This window comes from Acomys russatus, chromosome X (genome assembly GCF_903995435.1).
Source record: "Acomys russatus chromosome X, mAcoRus1.1, whole genome shotgun sequence".
NCBI classification, from domain to species: Eukaryota; Metazoa; Chordata; class Mammalia; order Rodentia; family Muridae; genus Acomys; species Acomys russatus.
The window spans coordinates 34,819,605-34,830,199 of record NC_067169.1 but is presented as its reverse complement, the minus strand read 5'-3'; the positions used below and the strand labels follow the sequence as shown (position 1 = coordinate 34,830,199).

Here is a 10,595-nt window from a genome sequence, read left to right as displayed (position 1 = left end):
GGAAGTCAGGACCTGTAGGTTGCCATGGAAACAGAGATCAGGCTTTCACAAAGTCATATCCTGTGGAGTGATGATCCTTTCTTTCTAGTTTTAGCTAAGAACAAGCATACTAACTCATTAAGATGTAACTTTTTCCAGTGCTACTGGTCCTATTTAGACATACATGTGATCCTTTCTTCACTTGAAAAGTTAATTACCATTGTAATTCATAAAAACTCAGGAAAGTAAAATTTAAAATATCATGATCATCTATCGCACACAAACCTGTTATTCTAATATTTTTTAAATCTAAGCTTCTGAAACTTAGGAAACTTTACAGATTTAAATTAGTCTGAACAATGAACTATGCTAGTGATTATTGATTCATGTTTTCATTTGTGCTTTTCCTCTCAACTTTCATTTCATCTTTTATTTTTGAATATTAAATGAAAGAAAATATACAGGCCAGCTAGTATTTGTGAGCTTGAAAGACATGGGCTTTCTTTTGTATTTCCTTTCCTTAATGATGTTCCTTCTCTATGTTACCACTGTAAAAATGTGTCATACTGAGCACAATAATGTGTGTACACAGAAGCTAATCTCTCATGACTTTAGCTTTTCAGTTTTCTTATTTCTTATAAGTCGTCTGCCTCTCTAACATTTTTAGCTCTTTCCATAAGCTCTATGTTTACCTGGATAAAAACACCCTAGTTAAACAAAACTAATAGGAGTTTATTTTAATTGATGCTCAAGAAGCACCTATTCCTTTATGAAATATAAATATTGTAAATTTGTATTATTTTCAGTTCATGATAGATGCCCACCTGAGACTAAGATTTGTTCAGTCCTTCAAAAACATTTTCTTGTCAATTAACCTCTATTAATTTTCTGTCTGCATAATTCCATAGGAGTATTAAGCCAAAGATAGATGGAATGTTTACTTTTATAAATGTCATGAAGGATTGTTTGAAAGCCTAAGAAGTATATCTGGTGTTACTGAGAGACATAATCTCATTGCAAACTCCATGTTCCTCTGGCTCTAAAAATGCTTCTGGTCATCTCTTCTAAATGTTCTGTAAACTTTATGGTGCAGGCCATGATTTATAGATGTGTGCATTGGTATTAGAATCAATAAGTATACATTTTGATTGGTTGTGGTTTTCTGTAGTGGTCTCCTGTTGCAAAGAGTAATTTGCTTCATTAGACTACATTTGTCTGTGAAGATGAGGACAACTATTTATAGATTTTTGTTTAGGAATAAGCTACACTCATAAGTTTTGCCAACAAGACCCTGCCAAAATATCTAAACAAGGACAATCTCAATGAATGTGTCAAACTAAATGGGGAAGATCACATGAGTCCTCAACCCTACATAAGTCACTAGCTGCAACCAAGTAAAGGCAGGAGCAGGAGAGGAGCTCCTCCCAGGGAAGAGCATACCAATTAGTTGTCCAGTGCCAAATAGTCAGCTCATCCCTGAAAATACACATACACATGCCACTCTTTGTATTCAACAGATTATATTTAAGAAATTATATGTATATATAAACACACATGATATGTATGCAATGACAATAAAAACAGAGGCCATGAGCTTGAAAGAAAGGAAGGAAGGATACCTTGCTGGGTTTAGGGTGAAAAATAAAATGAGAATTGTGGAATTAAATGATAATCTCAAAAATAAACAAAACAACAACAACAAAATGAAGTGTCTCTAGGCTCTTGATAGGTATCAAATTGATACCAATAGATAATAATGTAGACTGTAGTTTAAAGATAGTCTCCAGGTGACAAATGACAGTGGATTTAACATATATCTCAAATAAGAAACTTCAAAATTGCTCATGGATAAGAAAACATGTAAAATTATAAATGTATTTACATATGAGCAGTATTTCATGTTCAGAATTTTCTCAAAGATATCAAAACAAGAGAAAATGTTGCTAAATTTGATCAATAAATTGGTAGATTAAAACATACTGCTTCTTGCCTTTGTCACTGCTATAGTCAGAAGGCATGGAGCTAGGAGCCAAGCAGGTATCCAGTTGAAGATTATTTCTCCTAAAATTAGTAGCTAAAAATGTATCTATCCTGGAAACCTATTGTGTTGACTACTTTTTATTTGCTGTGACAAAACACCATAACCAAAGGCAACATATGGAAGAGTTAATTTTTTAAGTATTTTTTATTTTTTACATATACATTTATATCATTTTACACATGTACAATAAACTACGTACAGCAAAAAGAATCATGAAACACTCAGGAATTATATAAATGTAGCATTCTCAGTGTTTTGGCTATTTGTATTTGGCAGCCTTGAAGAAAACATCTTTCCTATCTTGGTGAGTCTAAAATTCTGAATGTAAATCAATATCTATCATTTCTCATCATTAACTTTTAAAACATCTATCTAGACCTAAATAACTAAGCTTAATAGTAAAACTAAACTATCTGGTCTTCAACCCCAACAAAAACTTGAGAAGGAATCAAATTGACTACCTGAGTATAGAGGGGATGCCGGTTATCAGCTTCCTAAACGAGAACCTGGAAGAGACAATTCTACCTGAGCAGTCACCCAAAACTTTCTATAAAGTTGGAGTATCATCTTCAGCCTTCCGGCCCAAAAATTTTACCTATGGTTTCACATGAATAAGAGTCCATCATGGTCGAGCGGTATGGTGGTAGGAACATGAAGCTAGAAGATACTTCAAACACATTGGTTGTCAACTCTCACAAATTCTGTGCCACTATTACTCCAGCATTTCTTGCAGGCAGGAAAAAATGTAGGTCAAAGATTTTGTGGCTTAGTTGGTGTCTCACCACCAGAAGCCTTGCGAGGTTACACAAGCTAGCCTATTTAGCCATCTTATTCCCCATTACTAGGAGTCTTTGCTAGGGTCACTCTCATAGTCCTGAAAGTTTCAACTGCATTAGGTTTCCATGTTACTACCCCAAGCCAAATGTTCAATTTCAATCATCTAGTAGTTAATATATTCATTATTATGACAAAATGTGTGACAAAAACAACTTAAGGAAGGAAAGGTCTGATTTGGTTCACCATTTGTGGAAATCAAATTGAACAAGATAGAAAAGTGGTTTTAGGCACATAACCCAGCTCATCACACTGTGTCCAGTTAGGAAGTGGAAAGAGAGAAAAAAACGATGCTTAACTTATTTAATTGTCTCTTCCCTTTTACTTCATCCCAGACTCCAGCTCACAGGATGATACCATCAATATTCATGATATGTCTTCTAGTCTCAGTTAAATATCCAAAATATGCCTCACAGATATTCTCAGATATGTCTTCTAGGTGATTTCAAATCATATCAAATAGACAGTCAAGACTGACCATCACAATAAATTTTAGTATGAATTTTCTGATTTCTTTCCTCAGAAATATACAAAAAAAAATCAAGGTGTTAGCCACTGGCCAACTTCTTTAAGCTAATCAAATTGTTAAGCATATTTACTTCTGTAAAAATATTTTATATTATATTTACATAAGCAAAGCAAATGAATGGGCATTTATGGATTATTCAATCAGAGGATGGAAATTTAGGTTAGGATATCTTTGAAAATTTGCCTTCCATAATATTTACTTTTAAGAGTCTATGTACCATAAGGTAGAACATTAAAAATGATGAAACATTCTAGACGTACATGTCAAATATGTCCTGGAAAGAATAATTTTTGAGGTAATTATCAAGTATATGGACATATTGTTTCTGAAAAAAGGATTGTCATCATAGAAACATCACTAAAAGTAGGTCTAAAATGAGTAGTAGCAAATTGTTATTCTCCATTCTCCCATGTGAAAATCAACTATTAAATAGAAAATTAAAATGTGATTCATGAGTTAATGAATTTCTTCTTCTTTTTTTTTTTTTTTTTTTTTTTGCAATCTGTTATCTTAACACCAAATCATTTCATCTTTAGCCGTCTTAAAGAAAATGGTTCAGAATGAATATTTTATTTAGCATTGTATTACTTAAGAATTCATTCATTAAAAATGTTAATTAACCTGGAAATCTTCCTAAACCATCCTTTCATTATTTTATTGAGCCCATCTATTATCTTTCAAACTTACAAATTTGGACATCTAAGTCTTCTTTGCCTCAACCTGATGTAAAACAATAAATTTAGCAATATGATAATTGATATCATCTCCATGACAGAGGGGAAACAAAGCATTATTTCTGTATAAAGTGTCACCAATAATATTTTCTTTTTTTTTTTTTTTTTTTTTTTCTCAGTACAGGAATGTTTAATGGTTGAATTGTACACTGGCTCTGACTTATCCAGAAAGGCAACTTTTCATGTATCAAAAATAGATTTGATAGAAGACTTACATATCCATAAATAGGTAATGTGAAAATTTCCCCAGCGTGCATGGCATCCTTGGGCTGGCGAATCTGCCATTGTTCGAGCCCTGCAGGGATGAGTTTGGCTAGAGGCCCACCACTGGCAGCATCCTGGGACAGGGCAACCAATTCAGTGTGCACCAGGGGCTTCCTGTAGATTCCCACAGTTGGAGCCTGTGTCCTTGGGGTCAGACTTCTACCGGAAGAGACATAGGAGCCCCTTCTCTGGTACCTTTAGAAAGACCATAATCCTTCACTCTAGTCCTGCGGCAGTCACCCTGGCCCTACCAGCCTTTCCGTGGGTACGCCCTCACCCTCCCAAGCAGCATTCAACCTCCACCTGTGCCTGCTGTTTGGAACTTTGAAACAAGAGAAAGATATTAAACTTCTGTTGCCCCAGAGGTGTTGGGCTGCTGGTGGCCAAGACTGCCCAAGGGAAGGAAAGCAGCTGGTTTTGTTTCTTGACTCTCCGGCTTGGATATTTTCTAGTCCCCAGGCCCGGGGCTCCTTCTGGCAAAGGCTGAGAAGGCAGGTGCCTCAGAGGAGGGCCAGAGCCTTGGCACTACTGTCTGGAATGGTGGCTGTAGCTTCACCATAGGAGCCAGCTTCAGTCCAGGACTCAGGGGGCCCTACCAGGCCATAATCCGGCGAACAAGGCAAGGACTTGTCCTTGCCAGGATACCGGGGATAAGGCCTGTGGCTGGGGAGGGGCAGTCTCCCCTCAGAGATGTGTGCTTTGGGTCACTTGTGCAATTCTGTGCTGTAAAAAGGCAGATTGACAGAGAGATTTGGGAGAGGGACAGCACATTGGCCCCGGACATGACAGTGAGTAGAGAGGTGGGCAGGCTGTGTGTGTGTGTGTGTGTGTGTGTGTGTGTGTGTGTGTGTGTGTGTGTGTGTGTGTGTGTAGGCCATTCACACTGGGTGAGGGACCCAGAAGCTACCAGGGCCGAGCATGTGCTCTGAGCTGCCCCGTGCTAACTGCTTTTTACTCCTTAAACGTTCACTTTCTTATCTCATTCCTCAACTACACGGGAAGACTAGCTGCTTTTGCAACCTGACTGGCAACATATTGGACCGTTAGCCTGCAGACAGTCCACCGCTGGCCCTACACTTGTGTCAGAGGAACTGAGAAGCTACATGGAAAAGCAGAAAAACTTGAGAGGTCTTGGTAAGGCAGCAAGCCAGGCCCAGGGAGCGAGGAGCTCCAAGCTGGCAGTGAGGGAGGGTGCTGCTTCCACCGATGAGCTCAGGCTTCCCAAGGACAAGGCTCGGCACCAGTCCATGGGTCTAACTGATGTGGTTTTTACACTCTGGTTAGGGGCCAGAGAATGACCCGGGAGAACGTGTGGTACCAGCCATATCCCTGGTGAGCAGCAACCTGCTGCATAGCTGCAGCAATCAAGGTAGGAGAAAGTCAAAACCAGCACGAGGGGGCTGAGCAACACAGCCAGCCCATTTCCCATCATAGTCTATATGCTGGAAGGCTCAGGCTTGCCCTGAAATGTGAAGAACATGGAGTGAGCAGATACTGGCTGGCGGGATGGTCCGCATCCTGCCCTGGGCCAATAGCCTCAGCACAGGATACCCTGCTACTCCCTTCCTACCCAGTGTCCAGCCCAGGGGTGTGGAATCCCCCCTAGAGAAGCCAGTGCCCTGGAGGGCTGACTCTGAAAGGTAGGGCTTGTCAGGCCATAGCCAGTGGAGATGGAGAGGTCCCTGCCTGCCTGTTGTGCCCCCTCCCCCCTAGTCAGCACCCACAGCCCCAGGTCTCTGCAATGTCCTTGCTGTCCAGCTGGATGTGGACGGTCCTCTTCTCACTGAACATGGGGTCTCCGTGCCTCATGATGAGTTCTATGGCCACTCTGGTGAAGGTCTCCTCCACATTGCTGGAGTCCTTGGCAGAGGTCTCGGTGGCACACAGGATATCATAGTGCTCGGCCAGGCTCTGTACTTCTGACCGCGGGACTTCCCGGAGATCAGCAAGGCCTGACTTGTTCCCAATCAACAGCTGCACGATGTTGGAGCCTGCGTACTTCCTCACATCCTCGATCCAGTGAAGCACTGATAAGAAGGTGCTCCTCTTGGTGATGTCATATGTAAGGATGGCCTCATTGGCACTGCGGTAGTAGCTCTGGGTGATGGTTCAGAACCGCTCCTGGCCAGCCGTGTCCCAAATCTGTAGCTTGACCCACCTGCCCTGGATCTCCAGCGTCTTCATGGTGAAGTCGACGCTGATAGTGCTGCCCTGACGTGCGGAGAAGGCTTGAAGCGCTGCACCACACACGTCTTGCCCACCAACACCAGCTTGAACAGGAAATCGTAGTGCTCATCCTGATCCCCCAGGCCTGGGCCTGCCACGGCTCCGCCAGAGTCTGGGACTTAGGAGCGGGCACCCGACTTGGGCTTATGACACCCACGGGCCTAGGTCCATGTGCCCCAAGCGGCCAGAAGCCTGGCTAGGTAGGGGCAGTCCTACATTTTCATAAGTTAAATTACTTTCATGTGAACTTGAGTTTCCTTATATGGTTTAGGATTACTATGAGAATGAATGTATTCTTCAGATACAGAAGATACTAAACTGAAATTGCCAGTAAACCACTTACCAAAATTGTTCTCCTTACCTCACACTTTTCTGTCAATCAGGAATGTAGAACCAAAAAGTTTCAAATGTTGTGTGGTTCTTGATCTCATATGTAGGATTAGTGTTGGTAACGCTCAAAGACATTACTATATAGCATGCATAGACATTTTATATGACTAGATATAAGTGTATGTGAGCAGACTACTATGACCAAAATCCATAAATGCCCATCATTATTTCTCTTGATCACAGAACACTCTTTCTCAATGTCCAGCCATGTATGCGATGCTGTAGTCATGATATTTTCACTTCACAGTCTTACCTGGCACAGAACAACTCTAGATACTTCTATGTCCAGATCATCAATTTGCTGATAGTGGGTTAATTTAAATTTCTGCTTCTTGTGGTGTGTTTGTTTGTTTTGAGAGACTATCTCATGCAGTACAAACTGGACTTAAAAATGTATTTGAAGATGGCTCTAAATTTCTGATTCTACTGATCTTACCTCTCAAATGTTGGGATAATTGGTGCTTAGTACAATGCTCAACTCTGTTGTATTTATTAAATTTGTACATTTTTCCTTCAGAAACTTTATCCTAGCTCTTCATGCCAAACATCAACCTGGAATCTTCCTTTAACGTCTACAGATGTCATAATATTCATTAAAGAAGAGTCTGCCTTGGTTTTACAAATATGGGAGAGATCATCAAGATAGCCCCTCTCATCCTAAAAGAACCTGTTTCTTCTCTCATAACCACACCCTTAGTTAAGCAACTATGTACCAATTCTCTCTTCCTCAGTCAAGCTGTAAGAGTATTCATTGGTGGTACTTTCATCAGAATTTGAATCAAGAAAGCTCTCCTCACCTCAGATGCAAGCACTTTTATCCCCTTCATAATAATTAGGTGAATTTTTTATTATTAATTTATTCATATTACATTGTTAGCCCTTCCCTTGTATCCTCCTATTCCTCCCTCCCTCCCACTTCCCCTCTTTTCCCCTCCCCTTTGTCTGTGATTGAGGGAGACCTCCTCCCCCTATATATGCTCTTAGAATATCGAGTCTCTTCTTGGTAACTTGCTATCCTTCCTTGGAGTGCACCAGGTCTCCCCATCCAGGGGACGTGGTCAGAAAAGGGGCACCAGGGTTCGTGTGAGAGTCAGATCTCATACTACACTCGACGGTGGAGAATATCCTGTTCATCGGCTAGGTCTTGGTAGGGGTTCGAAGCTTACTGCCTATATTCTCCTTGGCTGGTGCCTTAGTTTGAGAAGGACCCCAGGACCCAGATCCGCCTGTCATAAAGTTCTTCTTGTAGGTTTCCAGGACCCTGTGGATCCCTCTATTTCCCCATTCTTCCATGCTACTCTCACCTAAAGTCTCAATAGGATGTCCTCTATTCTGACCCACTTTCCTGGTAAGTAAAGTTTTTCATGGGACGTATCCCTTGAGCTAGTGTCTCAATATCAGTATACCATTTGTCTCTTTTTGCTTCTGGGTGAACTCACTTATTATAATAATTTCCAGTTTTTTTTTTTTTTTTTTACTTCTGCTGGGACATATTTTTTTACATACTAATATCATGTAACTCAAAACTGTCCTTCATTACTTTACATATTTGCCAAGTTGAAAGAATTTTTAAATCTGAAATATAGAGTTTTATCTTTTCCAACTTTAAAACCATCTTGCCTTTACTACAAGGGTATTTCTACTTTTTCAGATGTCCACAAATCTTTCAGGACTTCTTTATTCTTTCAATGTAGAATGAAAGAATAAAATGTGTCATTTTAAGATATTTTTCATGACCAGAAAAAGTTAAACAAAATTATATTCCGATCATACTACATCCTTTAATTTTGCAGATGTAATTTTAAGGAAATCAAACATCACTTTAGTTAGTTCCTTGCAGTGTTCCAGTACTGGTATAAACATATAATATTCTGCCTTGTACATTCCTTGCTACAGGGATATCTCTATTCTCCCTACTTTTTAGATGTAATCTGTGATTCATAATTTTGTCTGCCTGTTATGTTCATGACTTTAAAAGTATTAGATCCATTCACTCCAATCTCTGGTACTCAGAAACCTTAGTTAATTCCACTGAATGTAAGTTATGCCTGTAAATATTGTGAGTAATGATTTCGATTTTCAGGTTGCACTATTTGGCAAGAGTAAAGAAAACCTCTAGGTGAATTGTAGCTCCTAGTTAGTTGAATTTAAGTCAACAAACTGTATGATTATCCTTAGAGGGCCAGGTATAGTCTAGTGAAATCTTTGAAAGCATCTAAGGACTAGAAGCAGATCAAGTAAGTAGGACACATGCATATTGTCCTTCTGGACATGAAGCTGACATGTTATAAAGGGGGGACTATGGAGAATACTGTGTGATTTATAGGATGTGTGGAACTATGTCCAACAACCACCCCTGGTTGAATAATGTCAACAACCAGTAAGCCACTAAGTGTCACTGAGGACTCCGGGCCTCAGCTATGGTAAAGTCTCTGCCTACTATATTGCTTTTAGCCTGTCAAGACCCTAAACATAGAAAGAATCTAACCCATGGTTATAACATGAAAATCATGACAACATGTACATTTTATACTTTAAGCTTATAGTAATTATCACATACTGGAATTATATGAATGTCCATTCCAAATTGAATTGATATGCATAAAACTCACATTTTAAATTATTTCATTTATTACAGTATGCACACAAGGTTGAAAACACTGACATAGACTTTTTATGTACTCCCTCTTGAATAAGGGACACTTACTGATTTTCTCATATCATCTCCTATGCAGCTTGACTGCTAAGTAAAATCAGTATTATGGTATAACTTTTATCATGGTAATTATACCAAATGTTAAGTGTTCAATGCCATTTTGATTTCTGTCAGATGGACTGATATTTTAAGCATCAGATCTATCTTTAGGGAGAATGTATTAGTTACATATATGTGTCAGAATTTACTTTTCAATATTAAAATAGAATGTCAAGGAGACCTCAGATGTTTATTATATTATTATGCCTATTCAAGAGAAATATTTTATAGGAACCTTTCACAGACAGAAGTACATCACCACTGCTAGCTGTTTTTGAGACATCTTTTAAATTTTTAAAAAATATTTAAATAATCTAAGTGGGAATTGAAGTTTTGTACAGATGTGTACTGTTGTAGAAAAATAAGTAAATGAGTTCTTCTGACAGTTTTTCATGAAAATTTAGTAATAGAATAGCTAACTTCTCCATGACCATCACAGTTCCTAAAACTACCATTACCCTGAAACACCACTCCTGCAAATAACACAGAACAGTGATTCTCAGAGTTTATCCCTGCTGGAGCCAGCCCCAGTGATGGCCAGGTCCAGCAGAAAAGATAAAGAGTCAGTAAGGAAGGAATGATTCAGGCACGGGGCTTGGGAGAAATTTTACAGCCTGATTGATTGGCCGTCAGAGTGCTTCTTTATTTGTACAGAACTCAGTAGGCAGGGATAGATGCTTGTTGTTCCAAAACATAGATCAGATCATTTTTGTGCCAAGACACATGTTTTAACTTCTGCTTGGTCATGGGTTTAGTCATCACTGATAAACTGTGACAGACAAAAGTATCTTTTACAATCATTTTTCCTCATCAACCACCCCACAACCCAACTTTTAACAATAT

General features: G+C 39.4%; 1 pseudogene; it reads right to left on the bottom strand.

The window, feature by feature from the left end:
• Positions 1–6,094: 6,094 nt before the first annotated feature.
• On the bottom strand, positions 6,095–10,207 carry LOC127185210 (ras-related protein Rab-43-like; annotated as a pseudogene).
• Between the last annotated feature and the right edge of the window lie 388 nt (positions 10,208–10,595).